Genomic DNA, 27,811 nt, shown 5'->3' on the forward strand with positions numbered 1-27,811 from the left:
TACCCCAGAGCAGAAAAAGCACATGTGACACATACTTTAGAACATGTTTACCCCAGAGCAGAAAAAGCACATGTCTCACATAGAATGTGTTTACCCCAGAGCAGAAAAAGCACATGTCTCACATAGAACATGTTTACCATAGAACAGAAAGAGCAAATAGCACACATAAAACATGTTTACCTCCTAGCTGAAAAAGCACGTCACACATAGAACATGTGTGCCCCAGAGCAGAAAAAGCACCTGTCACACATAGAATATGTTTGCCTCAGAGCAGAAGAAACACATCCCACAATAAACATGTTTACCCAAGGGCATAAGAAGCACATGTCACACATAGAACATGTTTACTTTAGAGCAAAAAAAGCATGTCACACATAGAACTTGTTAACCTCAGAACAGAAATGCACATGTCACAAAAAGAACATGTTTACCACAGAGTAGAAAAAGCACATGTTACACATAGAACATGTTTGCCTCAGAACAGAAAAAGCACGTCACACATAGAACATTTTTACCTTAGAGGAGAAAAAGCACATATCACACATAGAACATGTATAACTCAGAGCAGAAAAAGCAAATGTCACATATAGAATATGATTGCCTCAGAGCAGAAAAAGCACATGTCATACATAGAACATGTTTGCCTCAGAGCAGAAAAAGCACATGTCATACATAGAACATGTTTGCCTCAGAGCAGAAAAAGCACAAGTCACACATAGAACATGTTTACCTCAGAGCAGAAAAAGCACATGTCATACATAGAACATGTTTGCCTTCGAACAGAAAAAGCACATGTCACACATAGAACATGTTTACCTCAGTGCAGAAGAAGCACATGTCACAAAGAGAACATTTTTGCCTCAGAGTAAAAAAAGGACACGTCACACGTGGAACATGTTTTACCCCAGAGCATAAAAAGCACGTCACAAATAGAACATGTTTACCTCAGTACAGGAAAATCACATGTTACACGTAGAACATGTTTACACCAGATCAGAAAAAGCACATGTCACACATAAAACATGTTTGCCTCAGAGCAGAAAAAGCACATGTCACACATAGAATATATTTGCCTCAGAGCAGAAAAAGCACATGTCACACATAGAACATGTTTGTCTTAGAACAGAAAAAGCACGTCACACAAAGAACATGTTTACCTCAGTGCAGAAAAAGCACATGTCACACATAGGACATGTTTACCCCAGAGCAGAAAAAGCACATGTGACACATACTGTAGAACATATTTACCCCAGTGCAGAAAAAGCACATGTCGCACATAGAATATGTTTACCCCAGAGCAGAAAAAGCACATGTCACACATAGAATATGTTTACCATAGAGCAAAAAAAGCATGCCACACATAGAACTTGTTAACCTCAGAACAGAAATGCACATGTCACAGAAAGAACATGTTTGTCTCAGATAAAAAAAAGACACGTCACACATAGAACAGGTTTAACCCAGAGCAGAAAAAGCACATGTCATGCATAGAACATTTTTACCTTAGAGGAGAAAAAGCACATGTCACACATAGAACATGTATAACTCAGAGCAGAAAAAGCAAATGTCACACATAGAATATGTTTGCCTCGGAGCAGAAAAAGCACATTTCACACATAGAACATGTTTACCCAAGAGCAGAAAAAGCACGTCTCACATTGAATGTTTGCCTCAGAGCAGAAAAAGCACATGTCACACGTAGAACATGTTTGCCTCAGAACAGAAAAAGCACATGTCGCACATAGAACATTTTTACCTTAGAGGAGAAAAGGCAAATGTCACACAGAACATGTTTACCTCAGAGCAGAAAAAGCACAAGTCACACATAGAACACGTTTACCTCAGAGCAGAAAAAGCACATGTCACACATAGAACATGTTTGCCTCAGAGCAGAAAAAGCACGTCATACATAGAACAAGTTTACCTCAGAGCAGAAAAAGCACAAGTCACACATAGAACATGTTTACCCCAGAGCAGAAAAAGCACATGTCACACATAGAACATGTTTACCCCAGAGCAGAAAAAGCACATGTCACACATAGAACATGTTTTTCTCAGAGCAGAAAAAGCAAATGTCACACATAGAACATGTTTCCCTCAGAGCAGAAAAAGCACATGTCATACATAGAACATGTTTACCCAAGAGCAGAAAAAGCACATTTCCCACATAGAACATGTTAACCTCAGAACAGAAATGCACATGTCACATATAGAACATTTTTACCTTAGAGGAGAAAAAGCACATGTCACACATAGAACATGTTTACCTCAGAGCAGAAAAAGCACATGTCACGCATAGAATATGATTGCCTCAGAGCAGAAAAAGCACATGTCACACATAGAACATGTTTGCCTCAGAGCAGAAAAAGCACATGTCATGCATAGAACATTTTTACCTTAGAGGAGAAAAAGCACATGTCACACATAGAACATGCATAACTCAGAGCAGAAAAAGCAAATGTCACACATAGAATATGTTTGCCTCGGAGCAGAAAAAGCACATGTCATACATAGAACATGTTTGCCTCAGAGCAGAAAAAGCACATGTCATACATAGAACATGTTTCCCAAGAGCAGAAAAAGCACATTTCACACATAGAACATGTTTACCCCAGAGCAGAAAAAGCACGTCTCGCATTGTATGTTTGCCTCAGAGCAGAAAAAAACACGTCACACGTAGAATATGTTTACCCCAGAGCAGAAAAAGCACATGTCACACATAGGACATGTTTACCCCAGAGCAGAAAAAGCACATGTGACACATACTTTAGAACATGTTTACCCCAGAGCAGAAAAAGCACATGTCTCACATAGAATGTGTTTACCCCAGAGCAGAAAAAGCACGTCTCACATAGAACATGTTTACCATAGAACAGAAAGAGCAAATAGCACACATAAAACATGTTTACCTCCGAGCTGAAAAAGCATGTCACACATAGAACATGTGTGCCCCAGAGCAGAAAAAGCACCTGTCACACATAGAATATGTTTGCCTCAGAGCAGAAAAAGCACATGTCATGCATAGAACATTTTTACCTTAGAGGAGAAAAAGCACATGTCACACATAGAACATGTATAACTCAGAGCAGAAAAAGCAAATGTCACACATAGAATATGTTTGCCTCGGAGCAGAAAAAGCACATGTCATACATAGAACATGTTTGCCTCAGAGCAGAAAAAGCACATGTCATACATAGAACATGTTTACCCAAGAGCAGAAAAAGCACATTTCACACATAGAACATGTTTACCCCAGAGCAGAAAAAGCACATGTGACACATACTTTAGAACATGTTTACCCCAGAGCAGAAAAAGCACATGTCTCACATAGAATGTGTTTACCCCAGAGCAGAAAAAGCACATGTCTCACATAGAACATGTTTACCATAGAACAGAAAGAGCAAATAGCACACATAAAACATGTTTACCTCCGAGCTGAAAAAGCACGTCACACATAGAACATGTGTGCCCCAGAGCAGAAAAAGCACCTGTCACACATAGAATATGTTTGCCTCAGAGCAGAAGAAGCACATCCCACAATAAACATGTTTACCCAAGGGCATAAGAAGCACATGTCACACATAGAACATGTTTACTTTAGAGCAAAAAAAGCATGTCACACATAGAACTTGTTAACCTCAGAACAGAAATGCACATGTCACAAAAAGAACATGTTTACCACAGAGTAGAAAAAGCACATGTTACACATAGAACATGTTTGCCTCAGAACAGAAAAAGCACGTCACACATAGAACATTTTTACCTTAGAGGAGAAAAAGCACATATCACACATAGAACATGTATAACGCAGAGCAGAAAAAGCAAATGTCACATATAGAATATGATTGCCTCAGAGCAGAAAAAGCACATGTCATACATAGAACATGTTTGCCTCAGAGCAGAAAAAGCACATGTCATACATAGAACATGTTTGCCTCAGAGCAGAAAAAGCACAAGTCACACATAGAACATGTTTGCCTCAGAGCAGAAAAAGCACTTGTCACACATAGAACATGTCTGTCTCAGAGCAGAAAAAGCACATGTCATACATAGAGCATGTTTACCTCAGTGCAGAAGAAGCACATGTCACAAATAGAACATGTTTTTCTCAAAGCAAAAAAGCACTTGTCACACATAGAACATGTCTGTCTCAGAGCAGAAAAAGCACATGTCATACATAGAGCATGTTTACCTCAGAGCAGAAAAAGCACATGTCACACATAGAACATGTTTATCTCAGAGTAAAAAAAGGACACGTCACACGTGGAACATGTTTTACCCCAGAGCATAAAAAGCACGTCACAAATAGAACATGTTTACCTCAGTGCAGGAAAATCACATGTTACACATAGAACATGTTTACACCAGATCAGAAAAAGCACGTCACACATAGACCATGTTTATCTCAGAGCAAAAAAGCACATGTCACACATAAAACATGTTTACCGCCGAGCTGAAAAAACACATGCCACAAATAGAATATGTTTGCCTCAGAGCAGAAAAAGCACATGTCACACATAGAACATGTTTGTCTTAGAACAGAAAAAGCACGTCACACAAAGAACATGTTTACCTCAGTGCAGAAAAAGCACATGTCACACATAGGACATGTTTACCCCAGAGCAGAAAAAGCACATGTGACACATACTGTAGAACATATTTACCCCAGAGCAGAAAAAGCAGATGTCGCACATAGAAAATGTTTACCCCAGAGCAGAAAAAGCACATGTCTCACATAGAATATGTTTACCATAGAGCAAAAAAAGCACATGTCACAAATAGAACATGTTTACTTTAGAGCAAAAAAAGCATGTCACACATAGAACTTGTTAACCTCAGAACAGAAATGCACATGTCACAAAAAGAACATGTTTACCACAGAGTAGAAAAAGCACATGTTACACATAGAACATGTTTGTCTCAGATCAAAAAAAGACACGTCACACATAGAACAGGTTTAACCCAGAGCAGAAAAAGCACTTATCACACATAGAATATATTTACCCCACAGCAGAAAAAGCGCATGTCATACATAGAACATGTTTACCCCAGATCAGAAAAAGCACATGTCACACATAGAGCATGTTTACCTCAGTGCAGAAAAAGCACATGTCACACATAGAACATGTTTTTCTCAGAGCTAAAAAGCACAAGTCACACATAGAATATGTTTACCCCAGAGCAGAAAAATCACATCTCACATTGAATGTATGCCTCAGAGCAGAAAAAACACGTCACACGTAGAACATGTTTACCCCAGAGCAGAAAAAGCACATTTCACACATAGAACATGTTTACCCAAGAGCAGAAAAAGCACGTCTCACATTGAATGTTTGCCTCAGAGAAGAAAAAAACACGTCACACGTAGAATATGTTTGCCTCAGAGCAGAAAAGGCAAATGTCACATATAGAATATGATTGCCTCAGAGCAGAAAAAGCACATGTCATACATAGAACATGTTTGCCTCAGAGCAGAAAAAGCACATGTCATACATAGAACAAGTTTACCTCAGAGCAGAAAAAGCACATGTCACACATAGAACATTTTTACCTTAGAGGAGAAAAAGCACATGTCACACATAGAACATGTTTTTCTCAGAGCAGAAAAAGCACAAGTCACACATAGAAAATGTTTACCTCAGAGAAGAAAGAGCACATGTCACACATAGAATATGATCGCCTCAGAGCAGAAAAACCACATGTCATACATAGAACATGTTTGCCTCAGAGCAGAAAAAGCACAAGTCACACATAGAAAATGTTTACCTCAGAGAAGAAAGAGCACATGTCACACACAGAACATGCTTGCCTCAGAGCAGAAAAAGCACATGTCACACATAGAACATGTTTACCCCAGAGCAGAAAAAGCACATGTCACACATAGAACATGTTTGCCTCAGAGCAGAAAAAGCACATGTCACACATAGAACATGTTTGCCTCAGAGCAGAAAAAGCACATGTCACACATAGAACATGTTTACCCCAGAGCAGAAAAAGCACATGTCACACATAGAACATGTTTTTCTCAGAGCAGAAAAAGCAAATGTCACACATAGAACATGTTTTTCTCAGAGCAGAAAAAGCAAATGTCACACATAGAACATGTTTTTCTCAGAGCAGAAAAAGCACATGTCACACATAGAATATGTTTGCCTCAGAGCAGATAAAGCACATGTCACATATAGAACATGTTTATCTCAAAGCAGAAAAAGCACATGTCACACATAGAACATGTTTCCCTCAGAGCAGAAAAAGCACATGTCACACATAGAACATGTTTGTCTTAGAACAGAAAAAGCACGTCACACAAAGAACATGTTTACCTCAGTGCAGAAAAAGCACATGTCACACATAGGACATGTTTACCCCAGAGCAGAAAAAGCACATGTGACACATACTGTAGAACATATTTACCCCAGAGCAGAAAAAGCACATGTCGCACATAGAATATGTTTATCTCAAAGCAGAAAAATCACCTCACACATAGAACATGTTTCCCTCAGAGCAGAAAAAGCACATGTCACACATAGAACATGTTTGCCTCAGAGCAGATAAAGCACATGTCACATATAGAACATGTTTATCTCAAAGCAGAAAAATCACCTCACACATAGAACATGTTTCCCTCAGAGCAGAAAAAGCACATGTCACACATAGAACATGTTTACCCCAGAGCAGAAAAAGCACATGTCACACATAGAACATGTTTGACTCAGAGCAGAAAAAGCAAATGTCACACATAGAACATGTTTATCTCAGAGCAAAAAAAGGACACGTCACACGTGGAACATGTTTTACCCCACAGCAGAAAAAGCACTTGTCACACATACATTTTCTGCTCTGAGGCAAACATGTTCTATGTGTGACATGTGCTTTTCCTGCACTGAGGTAAACATGTTCTATTTGTGACATACATTTTATGCTCTGGGGTAAATATATTCTATGTCACAATTAGAACATGTTTACCTCAGTGCAGGAAAAGCGAATGTTACACATAGAACAATTTTGCCTCAGAGCAGAAAAAGCAAATGTCACACATAGAATATGATTGCCTCAGAGTAGAAAAAGCACATGTCACACATAGAATATGATTGCCTCAGAGTAGAAAAAGCACATGTCACACATAGAACATGTTTACCCCAGAGCAGAAATAGCACATGTTACACACACAATATGATTACCTCAGAGCAGAAAAAGCACATGTCACACATAGAACATGTTTACCCCAGAGCAGAAATAGCACATGTTACACACACAATATGATTACCCCAGAGCAGAAAGAGCACATGTTACACATAGAATATGATTGCCTCAGAGTAGAAAAAGCACATGTCACACATAGAACACGTTTACCTCAGAGCAGAAAAAGCACATGTCACACATAGAACATGTTTGCCACAGAGCAGAAAAAGCACATGTCACACATAGAACATGTTTCCCTCAGAGCAGAAATAGCACATGTCACACATCGAACATGTTTACCCCAGAGCAGAAAAAGCACATGTCACACATAGAACATGTTTGACTCAGAGCAGAAAAAGCAAATGTCACACATAGAACATGTTTATCTCAGAGCAAAAAAAGGACACGTCACACGTGGAACATGTTTTACCCCAGAGCAGAAAAAGCACTTGTCACACATAGAATATATTTACCCCAGAGCATAAAATGTATGTCACAAATAGAACATGTTTACCTCAGTGCAGGAAAAGCACATGTCACACATAGTACTTGCTAACCTCAGAACAGAAATGCACATCACACATAGAACATTTTTACCCCAGATCAGAAAAAGCACATGTCACACATAGAATATATTTATCCCAGACCAGAAAAAGCACATGTCACACATAGAACATGTTTGCTACATCATTAAACATACATGCCACACTTAGAACAAGTGTGCAATCGTCAACAATCAGTATAGAATTTTGAGGCAGTTTTTTGACAAATCGATTACCTCCATACAAGGGGGTGACTGCTCAGTTTTTTTGACTAAATTACATTACGCACAGCAATCATCAGCATAAAAATTATACTCTGACATTTTTTGGGTAGTAAGAAACAAAGTTATATATTTTGCCACAAATATATAATTTTATGGCATGATATACAAGCATCATATTCATGAATTAAAAGAAAAGAACATTAAAAACAATCTCGTTATTTACTAAATTAATTGCATGAAATAGTTTGATTAGCCGGACAGCGCTACATGTTAGATGTTCACTATGCTTCTCAGTTCACAAGAGCCACTGCATGCACGGCTTTAGCAGGGAAGGGGTTACATTTGTACCAAGTAGAGTGGAACAAATTTAAGCCAGATACTAACCAAGAACTTCTGTGTACAAAGGACTCCAAGGTTGATTTGAGCAATATAAACACTAGACAGACTTCCATGTGTACAGCGCAGTTCTGCTTCACAGGGATCTCTGTGGTAGTGTAAAATATGAACAAGTTCAATGTAAGAGTGGAAGTATGATAGAGACATCAAGCTTCAAAGGATCGAATCACAGATAATCCCTTTTTCTGTTTCACATGCATCCCTCAGCATACTTCAAGCAATGCGACTGATACAATATATCCAAGAAGCTCTTTGTAATATAGATCGAACTGCTTGATTTCAGAAATGGACAACTACGTGGACAACCCCTTTTGAAATGAAGGAGCCCGCTTTGTAAAATAAAAATAACATATACTTACCGCCATCACTAGTGCTGTTACAGCAGTGTTAGCGTCAGGTCTCTCATGACTCGAGTGACGTTGTTATGGCATATGCGCCCTGCAGCCAATCGGTGGCCGCTCTTGGGCTGTTGCGCTTTCACTTCACTCGGACGATTGGTGGTTAAATGGAAGAAATGAGAGTACAGCAGCCCAATAATGGCCATTGACTGGCTGCAGTGCTCTCGTGGCATAACAATGTCACGCAATCACCTGACGACCCGGTGGCAACCTCACTTGAACAGCGAAGGGGGATTACTTCATTTAAAAATGAGTTTCCAGGAAGTGGACAATCCCCTTCATATGGAGATAAAGTGCTTACACAGATTAAAAATGATTAACAATACAATAGAAAAATACTGTTCATCATTATTGTTATTACTAAATTTGTTCCATAAGTTGTATATGGATGTATAAAGTTGTATAAAGGAACCTGTCACCATGAAAATGCAGTCCAATCTGAAGGCATCATGTAATAGAGCAGGGGAAGCTGAGACGTGCGAAGCTGTGTGACTGCAGACTTATTAATCCCACCAGCGCAGGCACTGTGCACTGCGAGTATTCTGTTTCTGAGCCGGGACCGGAGGGTATGTATGAGTTATGCATACTCCCGGCCAGAACCTGACTAGTGGGCGCACCCACGGTCCATACACTTGTATTGATCTAGGCCGTGCCCTGACTAGAGATGTGGCCTACCAGTGGGCATGACCGACTAGATGGACACTGGCCGGGAGTATGTATAACGCATACATACCCTCTGGTCCCGACTCCGAAACAAGCAAATCCTCGCAGTGCGTGTGCTGGGGGATTCATAAGTTTGGACTGGACAACTCCTTTAATGTTACCCATTGATTGCTGATAAAACAACACTGTGCATGAATGTTTTTTTGTTTCTGGAACAATTAATTTTAGGACAAATTGTGCTATGTTTTGATATAACAGATGATGTATTGGAATATGTTTGATGAAACATTTAATAAGGTAGATTGCTTAATTTAAAATATAACAGGGCAGTTAAAGATTTGAAAGATTTCTTCACTTCGAGCCATCCTGCTTCCGATATCGGTAATCTGATTTTATGTTGCTCTGCTGCTGCGATGCCATCTGATCTGCTCTAATCTATGAGTGGTCAATTTTCATGTGGCACCACTACACGGACAATTTAAAAAATACACAGTATCCATTTTAAAAGAGGTATATGTACAATATATAAGTCAGCTGGGCTCTACACTCTCTTGTAGCTGTTCTCCAATCTAGTTAATAGGTGAGTGAGGATCCTGAACAGGAGGATTCAATTTAGGATGGGTTTCATTTACATTAAAGAGTTGTCTGAAAAATAGTAGCAAAATGTTAGTAAATTTGTTCCCTTTGCAGGTAGGAATGATTAAGTGGCATAACTTGAAGCTCATGGGCACCCATGCAATGTCACCAACACAGATCTTTAATAATATTGATATTCTCATAATTTCTAAAAGGACCTTTTGGGGCCAACTAGACACCAGGAGCCAGGTGTAACTTCAACCCCTGCACCCACTAACACCCTTGGGAATGATCTCATCATTCCCTACAAAAATTTGGAATGAATTCTAAGGCTAAATTCACACCCTGTAGTTTTATATCATTATGTTTTTTAATAAATAGCAACAGATATTTTAGTAAACAAAAGGCCGATATATTAAGAACTTCTGTCATTTTAGATGAGATGTTTAATTAAAAGCATGTGACACAAAATGTCTTAAAGAGAATCTATCAGCAGGTTTTTGATATGTAACCCGAGATCAGCATAATATGGGGCAAGAGAACCTGATTCCAATGATGTATGTCTTTCTGGTTTGCTTTGTATATTTTTGATATAATCCCTTTTTTATCTTTTGTAGATGTATAAGTGGTCATTATGCTAAGATGAATGTAACCCCACCCACACCACTGATTGGCAGCTTCGTGTGGACACTGTGAATTGAGAGCAAGCTACCAATTAACATCACAGTAAAAGATAATGCCTTACCAACACCAGGTGAGATTACCAATGCACTGCAGGATGCAGCGAGCCTCCATGATAAAGGCGTCTGTCCTGTGGGGGTGCACGTGTGGCGCCCTGCTGCGCATTGGTGCCACAGAACCCAGAAGGGTGCATGGATGGACTTCTCCACAAGAGGCCCTCACACATTCACACACCTCCACCCTACCACCTCAGACGAGCAGAAGGAGCCTGTTAGGGATATATATAGGGAGGGTGGAGCCAGGCAGCTCAGATTAGTTCCTGCTTAGAGACAGAGAGGGACAGAGCTCAGAGTTGAGCTGAGAGTGTGCTGACGCTCAGAGAGCAGCAAAGAGAGCAGCACGCTGGCTGCTGTGCTTAGGCGAGCCAATGCCTACAGCATGTGTGAAGGCCTAGTGAGGGCCTTCAGTGGGCCGAAGGCGAGAGGAGAAGGAAGAAGTAGCGAGGGGCAGAGGAGCATACCAGGCTCGCCCCGAGATATATACCGGACACCGGGTCCGCGCCTACAGGGACTCTTTATACCCAGTAGGAACCACCAGAACCCCTGGAGGACTACAGGTCCCAGGTTCACCAAATGTTGATTAAAGTACCAGGGCTAGGAGTCATGGAGGTCCCAGCATCCAGGGAGAGTGATCTCCAAGAAAAGGCCCTACCACCAGGTCAGCAGGTGCAAAGAGAGACAGTAACCAAGCTAGGCCTAGCTCCATGCAGGTCAGAAGCTTAGAGAATAAAGCAGAGGATCAGGAGGCCCTATACCCGCTCACTGGGGAAAGTCCAAAAGTGCGCCCTTCACCTGGAGTACTCTGGACCGTGCCTGCAACATCACCAGTAAAGGTACTGAAGCTTACCCCCGTGTGAGTGTCCGTCTTTCCGCCGGGACCATTCTGCCGACTCTCCCCTGCACCACCATCCATTACACCCCACGCTACCTGTGGAGAGCCACACCATCCCTGCTGCCGTAACACCAGCTCTAGAGGACTGCTCCGCAGCGGCGGCACCCCTTAGCCGCATTCCACAGGTGGCATCACGAACACTTAAATCCCTTATAAATACCCCCCCTTTTTACTGACCGGGCCAGCTACCGTGATATCCCCCAGCAACCGGAGGCCCGGCTGACGAGTACCCCACGGCCCAGGGGACGCGTCACACTTATATAGTGGTGGGCAACCCGCCTGATCTAATAGTATGGGCGTCATCAATAGGCTGCAAGCCAGACACTGTGCATCACACATATCTCTGTGACTGGCGCCCTAAGCAAGCTCCATCGGTGTGCATGTATAATACTACACAGCCACCCCCTCCATGAATTGGTAGGTCAGTGAGTGGCTGTCCGCATCAGTATTTTGCACATGTGCTGCCCCCGCCTTTATCATGGAGGCTTGCTGCATCCTGCAGTGCATTGGTAATCTGACCTGGTGTTGGTAAGGCTTTATCTTTTACTATGATGTTTTTTGAAATTATGTCCAAGCTACCAATTAGTGGTGGGGGATTGGGTTACACAGATTAGCCTGACTGGTATGCACATGAGACCTAGTCCGGCAGTGATAATCTCCTGCTGATAAAACACAGATTGTATTGAAATTACAACACTCAGCCTAGTAAGTGACATATTCGTGGAATCTGGCTCACGTGCCTTATATTGTGCTGCACTCAGGTTAAATAGCAAAAACCTGCTAACAGATTCCATTTAAAACATTTTTTGCAACTTTTTTTTCTTAGACAGGTCCTCGACAATAAGATAATCATGGCATGTGAAATTGCTAAGAACTTTAATAACCACAGCAGATTATTGATTCCCCAACGTGACTTAGTTCCTATTAAAATCAAAGGGTTGTCGATATAATACATTCGCCATCTCTTGACTGTGTTTGAACTTTAAAGTTTTAATGGTTAAAGTCTGTAGTGAAATATACCATTTAACCTTACACTTAGCATTTTCTAGTATCCTTGTAGCATTTTTGGGATCAGTGACATTTTTATAAAAATGCAGCATGCCCTAAGTATGGCATTTACATATAAAAAGTGTGAATAAATATAAAATTCCACTCTAAGTACATATAAAATGCCTATGAAATACCTGAAATGAAGTGTGTGTAAGGATTTGTTTCAGAAATTTACAGAATGAGTTGATAAGGCATTATACATCAGTATATTTGAACATTTAGGGTTGGTTGAGCATTTGAAAAATCCATATTGTCATCCGAGTGCTTTGCATGTGTCTGTTTTTTATATCTGTGTGATATCTGATTTTATATATCAACAGTTTATAATGTACGGGATCAAATACAGCTTCCTACATTAATAATGGCAATGCATTCAGAAAAATTGGATACTGCACAAATGATCCGCATGGGATCTGATTTTTTTACATGCCCATACACTTAAATAGGCATGTTTCATCCAAGACTGATTTTTTTCACAGCATGCATGGTCCAAGAAAAAGACAAAAAACTGTCATTACATTGGTCAGAGCCTTGTCCGATCTTTACTCACACAGCACACGTTTGTATAATATGCTAGGCTGCATTTCCCATGATGAGTATTAGATGCTGCAGATTTTGTGCAGCATTTCTGCATTAATTCACTAAATTATGTTACTTGCATTTTTGTATTGCCTTTTTTCAGTTATATCCTGTTTTAAATGAAATTGCTTTCTTCTGGAAACCTTCTGTTACTTAGCTTTCATTAAACTTCATTGATAAAGTGAAGTCATGTGCAAATTCATTGTGTTCTATTTCATTTCTGCTGCGGAAGCGCAATAAAAATACGTATATGTATTTTAGTTATGGATTTCAAAATCTCATTTAAGTCTATGGGGAAAATCTTTAAAAAAATGCATATTTACTGTAAAAGAAAGGTGCTGGAATTGTTATACACAGCATTTTTTTGTGCAGAAAAATATAAAGCAGAGAAACAAATCAATTACTCATCATCATGGGAACTTAGAAAAGGAAACTGCATCAGTATAACTACAGGCCAATGAGATGGATCTATAACATGCTCATGTATTTGGCATTGGCAAGACAATTTGCCAATAAAAGCACAAAGACATTTGTCATTTGTGGCCGATATCTTGGAATCACATTAAGGGCTCGCTCACACCAGCGTATAACTCGCACAATTGCAATCCTATAAAAAAAGGATTTGCTCTCGGACCAACGTTATTTAATGAGGCGTATTTTTTTCCAGCTATATTCGAAGGGAGAAAAAATTGCTGCATGCTGTGATTTTACTTCGAAATCAGATGGGTGTGAGAAAAAAATGGGATGCCATACGGACGTCATCTGATTTTTACAGATATATCACAATTCTGTAACATAGGAAACTGTAAATGGTCCTGTAAAAGATTAATAACTGCTGAGTAAAAAAACGGATTGCATGTGGACAGCACACGGATGACAAGTGAGAAAAATCATACCACATTTCTGGATGAGAATGGGACTGATTTCTATACGCTTCTTTGACCCCAGCCTCACACTCAACTTCTTGGTGTACTATCTTTGTGCGACATTTATTCGGAGCTTTATCCAATTAGTCAAGAAAGATTCAAATCAATACAGTTTAGAAAGTGCAACCTATTGTTTGGATGTGGTTTGTTACTTTTTTGAATTGTGTATGTTTTACACATATTTCACTTAGCACTCCATCACTATACAGGCAGAATAGGACATTTTGTTTAGCCAATTTAGCAACATTGGTACAACTATTAGAATTGTTGATTTTTTTTCTAACAGTTACTTAAGGTAGAAATCTCACTTATTTTACTGATACTGTAAAATGCAGCGTTTTTTCTGCACAAAAAAAGCCCTGATAAAATGCTGCAAATACTCCTCGTGTGCGCAAGCCCTTATTCTGTTGTACGAATGCCATATGTGTAACTTTTGTTAAGGGACATCATGCATTAGAATGCTAATATTGAGATGGTCATGTGACTTTTTTTAATATTACTGTAGATGGCAAGGAATGTTTTTAATGAATTAGCAAAATGTGAATGTCACTATCAACTAAGGAACAATTATTTGATTAAAATAAAACTCTTTTTTTTTCATAGATGGAGAACTGCAACATGCCCATATTTTACAGCAAGGAGATCAATCATTGCAAAATAAACAAGAACAGGGAAGTACACTTCCAAAGGGATCAAATGTGTGTTGTGCATCTGGAATCTTGTTGAAATCTGCCTGCAAGTGTTACAATAGTCACAAATCAACACAAGATCTACTTGTTGTTTTTTTCACTCGATGAATTATGTTTCAAGAGACTAAAATATTACCCAGCAGAGATAAAAGACTGGATCACAAGCGAGCTTCTTATGTACCTATTATTTTCCTGTAGCTTTAGGGCTGACATTTTTTATATATCTCTTCCTTTTTATTAACATGCCGCCTGCAGCATTTAATCATTGTTGACTTCTCACTTAGCATCACATATCGGATCACACTGGAGTAGAGGTAACACCTTGGACATTTATTTATCCATCTAACTTCAAAGGGAAGACAGAGCAGAGTAAAATATTGCAAAAATAACATATTTTACCGTCTGCCTGAAAATGATAATTGTTAATAAATATTGAAAGATTATTCCGAGGGTGGTAAAATTCTATATCCTTTAATTAAATAAATCACTGGTAATTCTCACGTCACTCTTAAACTCTGTATACTTGTATTTCTTGATATTTTTTTTTATCGCAGGCTAACACGTTAGGCAAAAATATATTGTGTACAATGTTTTCTTGCTAATTTATATGTTTATCGACATGAAAATTTGGAAACATTTAGAAAATTTACATTTAGAAAAATTATAATTTACTTCAACGAGCTCTAAAATATGAATGTTTTATTTCAGGTCGCTGAAATAAAGAATACTTTATTTTGGAATATGCCAGTTATGTTTAGCTATACCAAAAGCTTATCATAATGATGTAATAAATTCAGAAAATCTCATTAAGAATAGAAAATATAATTCATATATATATATGAATATATATATACATGTACATATATATAATTATTTCAGTATTCAACATTTTGTGTTTACATAATACATACTGCCATTATTTTCAATTTGTAACATTAAGTATACCATAGCTCCATAGATTACTTCTTTTAAACTTTTTATATACAGTGGCAATCAAAGTATTGCTAATACATAAACAAACAGATTCTTTGATAAGTAGAAAGTTGAGAACTTAGAAATGACTTTTCATATTTTTTGTCCTTTATGTTCATTCTTTACACTTTACTAAACCTTACTTTATTCCGTTTCAAGCCAAAAGAAGAATTTTTCTTTTAAAAATTCTTCTTTTGGCGTCCAAAAAACAAACATCCATTTCTGCGGCTCTAAGGATAAGTTAACCTAAATTGATCTCTACCAAATAGAAATACCTTAGGGTGCATAAGGTGCCCAGTCTTATCTACCTTAATTTTAAAAGAAATGCTTTCCAATTAACCAACAGAAATAATTGCATAGAAACACTTGCATAAATGCAGAGGAGAATTTAAGAATCTCAGATTATCTTCTTATTTTATTATATTTCTAAACGGTAATAAGCAAACACTTATGTGCAATGTACATATATACTTAGCAATATGTGGATACCTTACAGTGTATTGTTACTCAGACCTTTCATGTCCACCTTTAGGAACTGCTTTTTTGTTTTATTCCGTTGCCTTAAAAAAACCTAGGTGACCCATGAGAGCTTATGGGGCCAATTAATAGAATGTTTTACCAAGATAACAAATAATGTACCAAGACTTTGGACCCTGACCGCAAACTACCATAATTTATGTGATTAATTGAAGACAGAGGACGCTTATGACATTTTGAAAGCATTAACATGGAGACAGAACACAGTGAAAAATAGTATAACTACTTCCTCACACAAAATATGTGAGACACTATTATTATTAGCATTTATTTTCCATAATATTTTTTTATTATTTATTGATATATCAGTCTATCATAAAAGTTTGGTCTGGGATTAAGGGCCAGACTATTATAATTTATTATAATTTTTTTGTATTTTTTGAAGCTTTTAGCTTTTTGTAAATATTGTGAATTCTTTGTGAATTATTACTACCATTTTGAAACTTTATATATTTACATATAGGTATTTCAGAATAACTTGTATTTTAGAATAGCGTAATAATTAGAAATCTACAATATTGTGTAACACTCTATAGTGTATATTATAATATTCAGAAAAAATAACGCTGGCTTAGTTTATCTAAATAGGACACTTGCCGCAAATGATACGAATAGTAAGATTATAAGAATTTCACAGCTTTTTCACTTCATACATCATTTTAACTTGGACATCCAAATCTTTCAGTACTGAATAATTAGCGATGCTTTAGCATTCTCCTTGGGACACAAGAGAAAACTTGGTCCATTGCATGAAGGCCCAATGTCATTTAATGCAGATTTGAATTGTATGTATGTACCCCACCATTATAAATATCCTACTTTACCACCTCCCTGACAGCACTGACGGCGCTAATAGCAGCCACATGTCTAAATGCCACTGACGTGTTAAACAAGACTACTTTGTATGGGACATTGCTAAAGCAAAACAAACATATTTCCTAATAAGACAGAAGGATAGAGTAATGTTATTTTATTTAATGAGCAAGAACAGATTGCTTCACCATGTGGATCTGTTTATGAGATTACAGTATATTGAATGGAACAGCTAATGATCAACTAATTTATTCTTAAGTGCCAGGAAACAAGAAAACACAGGTTTCCAGTTTTGATGGTTATGTGACTTCTGTACTTTTACAGTAGGTTAGGATCCCATAGCCCACACATCTGTCATTAATGTGATATATTGTAGCCATCACACCTACAAGGAGCTAGGGGGTGCAGAAGGATCATTGTAATGTTTGCAGAAGCATCACAAATACTAAAGAACATAATTAGCACACATTGACATTCAGAGATATGCATTTACAAGCTTCTCAGATAGGCTTTATACATGTGTTTATGGGAAGCAGAACAATAGAAAAGAAAAGTTTCATACAATGCACTTTTATAGAGCATAAAGAGCTAACAATGTGCAGCTTTATGTATGGCTTGAAAAATTGCAGTTCTTTTTGCTATGTGTAACTTACATCTGACGTAAGTAGACTGAATGTCCCGTTCTGATTCCCAACCAGGATCCTGCGAAACCACATTCGGCAGTCTTTCAGCAAGCTAGGCTATTCTGAGTAGATGACAGTATAGAATATAGACCACCATTGGCCATAATTATAGTATAGACCAAAAGAATTCATGTCAAACAAAAGAGTCTGTAGAAGTTGAGATAGCAAGTGATAACTGGAGATAATGTATGAATGCTTGCAGTGGTGCATTAATATAGAGTAAGTATTTTGAATACTATTAAAACAAACACGTAGTACAAATTAATTCCACGTTCTGAACTTTATAGGAATTACTGGGTCGAGTTTGCTAAGTGGAACTTCTTTGTGATTTCTACTACTGTGCTGGCAAAAATGTTGAGCAGTTAAAAATTGCAGTGTGGCCAGAACCAGCTCTGTAGCACATGTAGTGATATTATGAAGATGGTTGGTTTTCAGCTTCACATGAGCTGTATCCAAGAGTACTATGCATCTATTACTGATCTGCTAACAAAACAAAAAGTATGAGTGCTCCTAGATACATATTATATATCACAAAGGGTTCAAGAAATTCCAACATGGCTCACTGATTTCATCAATTCAGTGAGCTAAACTCAGAGACTCAGAGCCCTACACTAGTGTACGGATGACAGAGATTTAAATAGAATATATCAAAGAGAATCTCATTAATTAAACATTAAGATGGTGTAAATTTCCTAGTATGTTAACCATAAATATTTATATACAAGTTTAAGCTATCGTTAGGTTGTAACTAGGTCTTCTGCTAAAGATTTTAATTTTGATTTAGGAAAAATTAGGGCATAGAAATGAAATGAAAGAAAGACCTCTACTCTAGCCATTGTCCCATTGGATCTGGGACATTTGGAAGATATCAAATGATTCCACAAACAATGTATAATGGGTAAAACTGCTTTATTTTCCTCTACTCGTGACACCATGAATTAATATTACCGTATTTTTCGGACTATAAGACACACCGAACCATAAGACGCACCCCAAATTTTAGGGTGGAAAATAGGAAAAAAAATATTTTTTATAAGATGGGAGTCCATCTTATAGTCTGAATAGGTATCTTACCTGGGGGGGCGATGGAGCTGGGGTCACAGGAGGCAGGGTCCTTCAGGAAGCCGGCGGAAGTGGAGGCATGCTGGTACCTAGTGGCTGGGGGCCTGGCGCTGGGGACCTTGTGCCCTGGTACTGCTGGTGCTGGGGGCCAGGGGTGCTGGTGCCTGGCCTGGGGTGTGGTTGCCTGGCCTGGGGTGTGGTTGCCTGGCCTGGGGTGTGGATGCCTGGCCTGTGGTGTGGGTTTCTGGCCTGGGATGCTGGTGCCTGGCCTGGGGTGCTGGTGCCAGAACAAGAGGTGAGGCGGGCCGGTATCTGGCTGGGGGGTGGGCCTGGCTGGGTACCAGGGTCAGTGTATTGCTGTGAGCGGAGTTTGCAGAGCAGAGTGAGCAGCTTTCGGTGGCCCTACAGGAAAATGGCCGCCAACTCGGCAGAACGCATGCACCGGCTCCGGCGGGCTTTTTCCTGTACAGCACAGCTTCAGGAACATGGCCGCGGCCACCGGAAGCCGCTCACTCTGCTCTGCAAACTCCGGTCACAGGAATATACCGGCCCCGGTACCCGGCCAGGCCCGGCCCCCAGCCAGATACCGGCCCTCCTCACCTCTTCTTCCGCCACCGCCCTGCAATCCCGCTCCACCACCACTGGTAAGTTGCATTCGGACCATAAGACGCACCCCCCATTTTCCTCTAAAATTTGGGGGAAAAAAGTGCATCTTATGGTTTCGAAAAATACGGTACTCTATATAGTTATTGTGAGAACATTTTGGGAGGTTTAAAGACTTAAGCCTCTTCCAAATGCCATGCATGTTGATATAACATCCATATATAATTTTACTGTAATATTTAGTCGCCTTTCAACCTATTTTCACTGGCCTTCCATGCTGCTTTCCTGCCTTTCCACCCTCCTTTTTCCTGACATCAGATAAGCCAGATTTCCCATTAGCATTCCAGTTTGTTTAAAAGTTTTTGACTTTAGGGTCCTGTGCAGACCAGTCATGTATTGTCACACCAATATGTTGTTTAATGGACCTTGCTTTGTGTCTAAGAGTCAAGTCATTCTGAACAAGCTACTGTAACAAACTAGGAAGGTTACAAAGAATATAATTCATTGCTGTAACAGTAAGATTTCCCTTAACTGGAACCAAAAAACCTTAATAAATCCATAAAAACAACAATATATTTACGGTATGATTTTGTTTATTATCAACCATTGTTGGCATTGCATATTTAAGCAATGAGAGTTCTCCCAACATACCCCAATTAAAGATTCATCAATTAGACTACCAAATAGTTAGGGGGCATTCATCTTCCTACTATATGATCCTTATCTTAGACATATAATATCAAAGTACTTGACTTCATAACTGGCATTGTACATGATGATTTAGTGTACAAAAAAGTAGCCATTGAATCGCAACCCAATGTATCAAGATGCTTATTTGCTTCTCCACTCAGTAACCCCCTTCTATTAACCGGCTAAACTTTTTGCTTCTTTTCTATAAATTGATTGCAGACATTTTTTTTTCTTTGTACTCCATTATAATTCTATTTTGGCTTGAGCGGATATGAAATATGATTAGTTGGGTTTTTATGTCTCAGATCCTTATGGATAAAATGTCTTCTAAGTATCAGTGTTCCTAACACATTCAAGTTTTAGTATTGCTACAACAGGTTAGAAAATAAAATTGATTTGACAGATTTTTTTGATCAACGCAAAATATTTTTTCAACATGTGACCTATTGTTTTTGTCTGAAAATGGATTCCCTGTCTGATTCTATACATAGTATCCACTGTTCCCAAAAGGATATAACAACGAAAACTAAGTTCTATTATGCAGAATATTCTTTTGTAACTGAAGTAGATAAAACCTCCATGAAGTAAAATAATGAACTTTGTATCAAAGCAGTTTTGTCTTGTGCAAAGTGCAAATGAGAAACAATAAGGTGCACATTCCCTAAAGTTTCCCTAGGCAAATAACTGGTGCAGGGAGCTGTTTTCAGCACTGGACCATCTTTTATAGCAGAATCATTGCTAATAAATAAATAAAAAAACATCTGGTAATGAAATATGACCACATTAACTAATAATCATATGATAGCTGAGTATAGCTCACAGCATACTGTTCCTGTACTGCTGACATTAGTGAGCCACTTCAATCTGTAGCTTGAATCTATGTCCACTACGACTCTCCAAATATTTCAAATTGGATTCTACGTAAATTAGACTTTAGTTTGAATTTAAGGTTTCTTAACTTATAGTTTGTATTCAGTTGGCCTTATATAAATATTCCATGTATGCCCATTTAAGCTTCTATTTTAGATCTTTTTTGCATTTTACAAGCACAACTCAGGACATGCCAAGTCTATAGCTGGTTCTGATTAATATCCAATTTAGCAAGTAGTGTACTGAATCAGTCAAGCACTTGAAAATAGGGAAATATGTACAATTTTAAGATGCCCTTGACTGTGTCAGATAATAATAGTCTATGTCTTATTTGGTCAAAAAGATGCAATGGTATAAATAGAATTATGTTCCACATAAAGTTGTTTATTATGGTAACTAGTGTATGTTATATCTTCAAATCAATTCAATGTTCTACTATAATCTAATATAAGTTCAGTAGAAAAACAGGGTTGTGGTACAAACACTAAATTGCCAACACAATACAGCTGTGTAAAACTAAAGGATCAGTATTACTTCCCAGACAAAGGCTGATTTAATGCCAGTACACATAGTCAAAAAAGTGTTCAGCTCACCCGTGGTCGGGATCCTATAAATTTGTGATATGAAGCACGGAAGGCGTCCCTGCCAGACACGATGCACACATGTGGATAAGAAAAAATCCAGCTTCCACAAGGTAAAATTTTCATCCTTTATTTAGTCCATTAAAACTAGGAGTATGGGTACAACCACTTGGGGAGGTGTGAGGGGAAAAGGCAAAAACACACTGGATGCGTTTCGAGCACACTACATGCTCTTAAACTCAGTATGGTGATTTAATGCCTCACTTTCTCATAAGTTTGAGATCTATTTGTAAAAATAACATCATTTGTTTTTAGAAATTTGGATATGTTCTTCTGACTACCAGCTAGATGTCATGATTCCTGTGTGAAATGTCTAAGTATCACCCATAATGGAGTGAAAAACTACTGTGTTGATGACAGTTCTATATGTTTTTCAAAACTGGAGTGAAATTTAATAATGACCATTGAGAAAAAAACTCTACTTGTAGGGATTGTTCTGATAAAGATTCTGTATCATCTACTAGTTAGGACTGCAAATATTACATAAGTCAGACATACACAAATGCAGGGATGGTGCACAAGCCGTCTGTAAGTACTTAGGTATAGAGTACTTGGTTAGGCTCATTGTGCACATTGTGAGCAATTCATTTGAGTAATGGTGATCTCATGTGTGTTCTACTTTAACCACAACATTTACAACAGCTTGGGTTTTAGATTCTGTACCACACCATCAAGGTTCTACTAAACTTCACTTAGATCACCACATAGGTCAATTCATAGGGAATCAAGCAGGGTGGTGCAGTTCACACCCATAGTACAAATGTTAAAATGCTGCCATTTTATGACTGTGTCAAATCAGCTTACCTGAAAGCCTATGACTAACATGTACTTGCATTTAAAAGCTGAATGAATTTTACCATATATATTACCATTATTCTTGTTACTAAAGAAAGTTGACACCTGCCTAAAGCTTCTGAAATTTATAGTGATTCCTATATTGTTAACAGACATTCAAAGATATTTTACACAGCTAGTCATATAAATCGGAAGAATTTATCAACTCGCTACAAGATAAATCATCAAGAAGAAGTTGAATTATGTTGTAGAGTATGTCAATGTCTTGTTATTCAACAAAATAGTTAACTTCAAAGTAATTGTTTCAGTTCTAGCACAGTCTGGAGCGTCTACTGATAAAGTATGTGCCCATGCCATCATATTATCCCTAATAGGGCCACTATACTTATAGTTACTCGAATGTGCAGAGGAAATAGTAAAGCAGGTTTCAATATAGATTTTCTAGCGTCTCAGAGTTTAGAGGTACATTGGTCAATATTTCCCTACATATAAAAAATATTGTATTTCACAAATTATTTTCTGACATTAAATTCCGAACTATTGGTCTAGTCTATTATTCACTTTTCTGTTGGCTTTCTTAAAAATGTCTGATCTTTTTCTGCAATTTTGCAGAATTACTACATAGGTTGCATATTATATGTTAGATAAAATAAAATGGAAATATGACTACTAAATGAATTAATGAATGAAGAAATAATTCTGCTCATAGTAAATATTCAAAAATTTAAATTACATACATAAATTTAAAAAAAAAAATATTATTAACAAAAGGTACCATTAAAATTTATTTTACAAATTATATATGTGGGATTAAATTAGCTTAGCTATAGTACATTTGCCAAACATTTGATTTAGAAACCAATAACTATGGGTCTGAATAATGGATAAATCATTAGACATTTTACTGACCTGTTTATGTTACAACAATGTACCAGATATCATAGGAAAATAATCAGATGTGACAAAACTACATCTCTCAGCATTTCTTACAAGCCGCATGTGGACTGTTGTAGCTTTGCATTAAATGGAGAGCCACAGGTGGCAAACCACTACAATAAAATATGCTACTAGGTGAAACACGTAGCAGATTACCAAGGTTAGCATCATGGTGTGACTAGTCAAGTTTACCTCTACGATAAATATGTGTATATATTTATATCTATATATATATCTATATCTATATATATATATATATATATATATATATATATATATATATATATATATATACACATTTACATATTTACATATTTATTTTAGAAGTAAAGTTGACTAGTCACACCATGATGCTAACTTTAGCAATCTGCTATGTGTTTCACCTAGTAGCATCTGCTGCATGTTTCACCTAGTAGCATACTTTATTGTAGTTTATATATATATATATATATATGTGTATGTATCCATGTGTACATATATAAATATATATGAATGTGTGTGTGTGTATGTATATATATATATATATATATATATATATATATATATAATGTATATATCCCGATTGCTTATTAATGAGCCTTATCTAGTCATTACTATTACTTTAGTAACATAATTAACTGTTACGCCAATTTAATAATTGTTTGCAAGATGTTATTTTTTTCTCACAAGGGTTTAGGTTCAATATGTTTGGGGCAGAAAGTTGAAACAAAAAGTCACAATATCAATACATTTAAGAAATATAGGGTCTGTAAAATGTAAATAGTTTCTGGCAACTCAAACATATGCATTCACATAATTTGCTCACGAACTTCCATTTTGTCATGGAGTCAGAGTCCGATAGCATGGAATGTTTACTTAGGAATTCATTTAGAAAACTTCCTGGCCTGTAGATGACAATTTTACCTGTAATCAATGGAAACCATATATCTGCAGGGCTTTTTTTTATTTGCCTCATCTAGCAGCCAATAGACTCTAATAAATAACATACGATTCCATATCCCATCTGGTGCCACTTTGGACCACAAGTAAAAAAAAAATATCTTTAATTTGGAAAAAGCATTCTACTTCTGTTCAGGATTTTTGATACTGAGAACCCCAGTGCTGGTTTCCTAATGATGAAACAAGGTAATTTAGAAACGAGGAGATGGTTTTAACAAGCACAAGATGTTTTTAACACGTACAATTCCATGTGACCCCAGGTCTGCTTTGTTGAACTGATTTTTATTACAATTTGGTCACTGAATAGCAAGGAGCAGACCACTTGTTAAAGCAGAAAGGAACTTTGTTCCAACAGTCAGTCCTTATAGACAATAGAGAACTTGAGTTGAAAATGAAATTAAAGCTTTATTCGACATTCGTTAACACTGAGATGTCGGCCAAGAAACTGTGCATGATCATGCAAAATCAGTGTCTGAAATGTAAAACATAAGGGTAGTGCCTGCATTATTACATTTCCTTTATTCTATAATGTTAATGCACTCAGGGCTTCCTGACTCGCTGGCGGACTTGTCTCCAGGCCAATAGCGTGTTGCTTAAAGATACTTGTAGCAATTACAATAACTTGATTAGGGTTAACTGGAGAAATTCCCATTTCACCATTGCTTGTTTTCCCCATTCGTTGGAATAAAAGAAAGTAATAAGTAACAGGACAAGAAGACATTTACCATAGTACTGGCTGGTACACCCTAAAGAGGCTAAAACATACGAATGTAGTCTGCTAGGTAGCAGGTATATTACATCTACATTTAAATTGACATTGGATCTGTAATATTCAGCTCACACACCTTTCCCAGCTGCTAAGAACATATGTGTATTTCTTGCAAATATTTGCATGGCTATAAGGTAGAGATCTCTAAAAGAATACAGGAAAAAGATTCTCTATGCTGCTTTTACATTACTAGTTAATGAAATCAATAACACTGCAAATTTCTGTACCACCTCCCAGGTATTGGGGAATGGCAAGCACCATTTTCAGGCAGAATTGTTATGGCTGTGACTTAAAAAAATTAAATAAATAAATAAAAATTTGCATGCACATACTAAGCCACCATTATAAAATGGTAAAAGTAACCACACACGTGACAGCAATCTATGGATTGGTTTTCATTAAACAATGCTCTTCTATAGCAGCCATGCAAACTGAATTATCAATTAAAAAATATGGCCTGAATGTTTAGTAAATGTTCTATGGAATAATAGTCAGGATATTTACTATAGGTGGTAAGAAATCACAGATAACCACGAAATTTTGTGAATGTTCTTTAGAATAACATATATATTTTAAATATATGCAAATATACACATATTTATATATATATACACACATATGCTATTCGTACTCATACCATGTGACAATACATTAAAATAATCAGGCTAAGAACTTCTACTCCCACAGGTAACAGTGCATCAATCCATACTATATTTGGCATTATGCTAAAAAGCTACTGCTAGGCCTTTTCTTGTAAATATCTTACATATTTTCATGAAGAACCAGACTAGGTATGACGTGTTAATGGTAACAATATGATAACCCTCACAGTCATTATCATTTCTTAAAGGGAAACCAGGCAGCTGTATACGCTGCTGCAAGATGCTCATCTATTACTACTTCTCTGTTGTTCTGACTATCTTCAGAATGGGCTCATAAATATAGCCCAATATCAGCATATGTCACACGTGAATATAATGACATACATATATACTCATATTTATTTTTTCCTTTATAAAATATTTTTAACTGATAAATGGAAGTAACTGAAGGAATTTAGATTGGAATACTATTCAACTTATGTATACCAGGTCACATTACCAAAGCAGGAACCTATAAAGTAACTCGTGTGCCGCAAAAACTTATTCTTGGAGATAAACATTAGAATATTTTAAAACATAGGTCCAGCTATCTCTATAACAGAGAGGCTCTGATGACCATGTAATGCCCCATTTAGCCTGATAGAAAATTTAGAAACAGGTTGCTTTTAAGGCTATGTGCCTATGATGCAGTAATGAAGCGGAAAATTTCCGCTTCATTTCTGCATGTCCTTGCCCGGAAAAACACGTTAGGAATTTGACACGCATTTTTCGTGCATTTTTGAAGCATTTTGGACATGCGGAATTGCCTTTGCGTTTTCTAATGCATTGTAGATGGCAATTTCGCATGCGTAAACGCACAAATAATGGACATGCTGCGGATTTTTCCACACATTAAAAACACTGCAGAAAATTCCGCAGCATGGGCATTGAAATTGCGGATTTACATTGGGGACCATGGGAGAAGGATTACTAAGCGTTTTACAAGCGTTTACGCTGAGCAAATTCCGCAGCAAAACACTTGAAAAACGCATCGTGGGCACACAGCCTAAGAAATACATAGATGTCAATAATATCCTAGAGAGCAGAAAAACTAGTAAATGATTTAGGGTATTTAGCATTACAGAGAATAGGTACCAGATTCCTGAGGAGCTCCACAAGCATCCTATCATCTATGTCCAGATGCCTCATACCATTCCCTAAATGATTCTCAATTTATATATTCCTGCAGGCAACATATGCAAAGCTTGACCACTTGAGAACTTCTCGAAAGATTACATTTTCTGCCTTTCTTCAAGCAAGTCAAATCAGGAATTCACAGACCACCACTTTAATCTTCCTGCTTGTACTTCAGCCTTTGCATCCTCAGTGCATGTAGATGTCATTTGGAGACGCATTATTGTATACAGATCACTGCACTAGGGTGAATTTGCGCACGTGATCTTGTGTTCCTTAGCTTTGTATATTTTCACTATGCTCTAAAACAATAATTCCAGCAAGCGTTTTAAAAGCACAACGGAAACACTGCCAATCCTCAGGCAGAACGATTTATGTGTACGTACCTTTTCAATTTAACAAGGTCTGTTCCACAACTGGAGTCTCCTCATATGTTATAGGCTTTACTTTGCAGCTGAAAGCTGTACCACTACTGTTTAAATTTACATTCTTGTATCCGGTACTTTCATCTCTATCTCTTTTTTATGATAGGGGAATGTCATTTTATTAACCTTATTCATTTTTATATATATATGTGTGTGTGTGTGTACGTGTGTATATATATATATATATATATATATATATATATATATATATATCTTTTTTTTATACAATCACATATAAAGATATATATATATATATGTGTGTTTGAATATGGGACTGTATTAAATATTCTCTCTATATATATTAGTATAATATTAAATAAGTGTATATATCTATATTTTCATACATGTATAAATATATTAGTCAAAACTGTTTGATATAAAAATGTACATGCTTATCTTAATATACAGACTATTTATTAAGAAATTTAAATAAAAATATTTCAC

The 27,811-nt window shown here is 37.4% G+C and overlaps 1 protein-coding gene across 4 annotated transcripts in view; it reads right to left on the reverse strand.

The window, feature by feature from the left end:
• The window catches only part of CRLF1 (cytokine receptor like factor 1), a 287,036-nt gene that overhangs the window by 258,516 nt on the left and 709 nt on the right, over positions 1-27,811 (reverse strand). The gene's annotated exons all lie outside the window — the stretch shown is intronic.

This window comes from Phyllobates terribilis, unplaced genomic scaffold, assembly GCF_046119375.1.
Source record: "Phyllobates terribilis strain yellow unplaced genomic scaffold, ASM4611937v1 Scaffold_1__5_contigs__length_1240528914, whole genome shotgun sequence".
NCBI lineage: Eukaryota > Metazoa > Chordata > Amphibia > Anura > Dendrobatidae > Phyllobates > Phyllobates terribilis.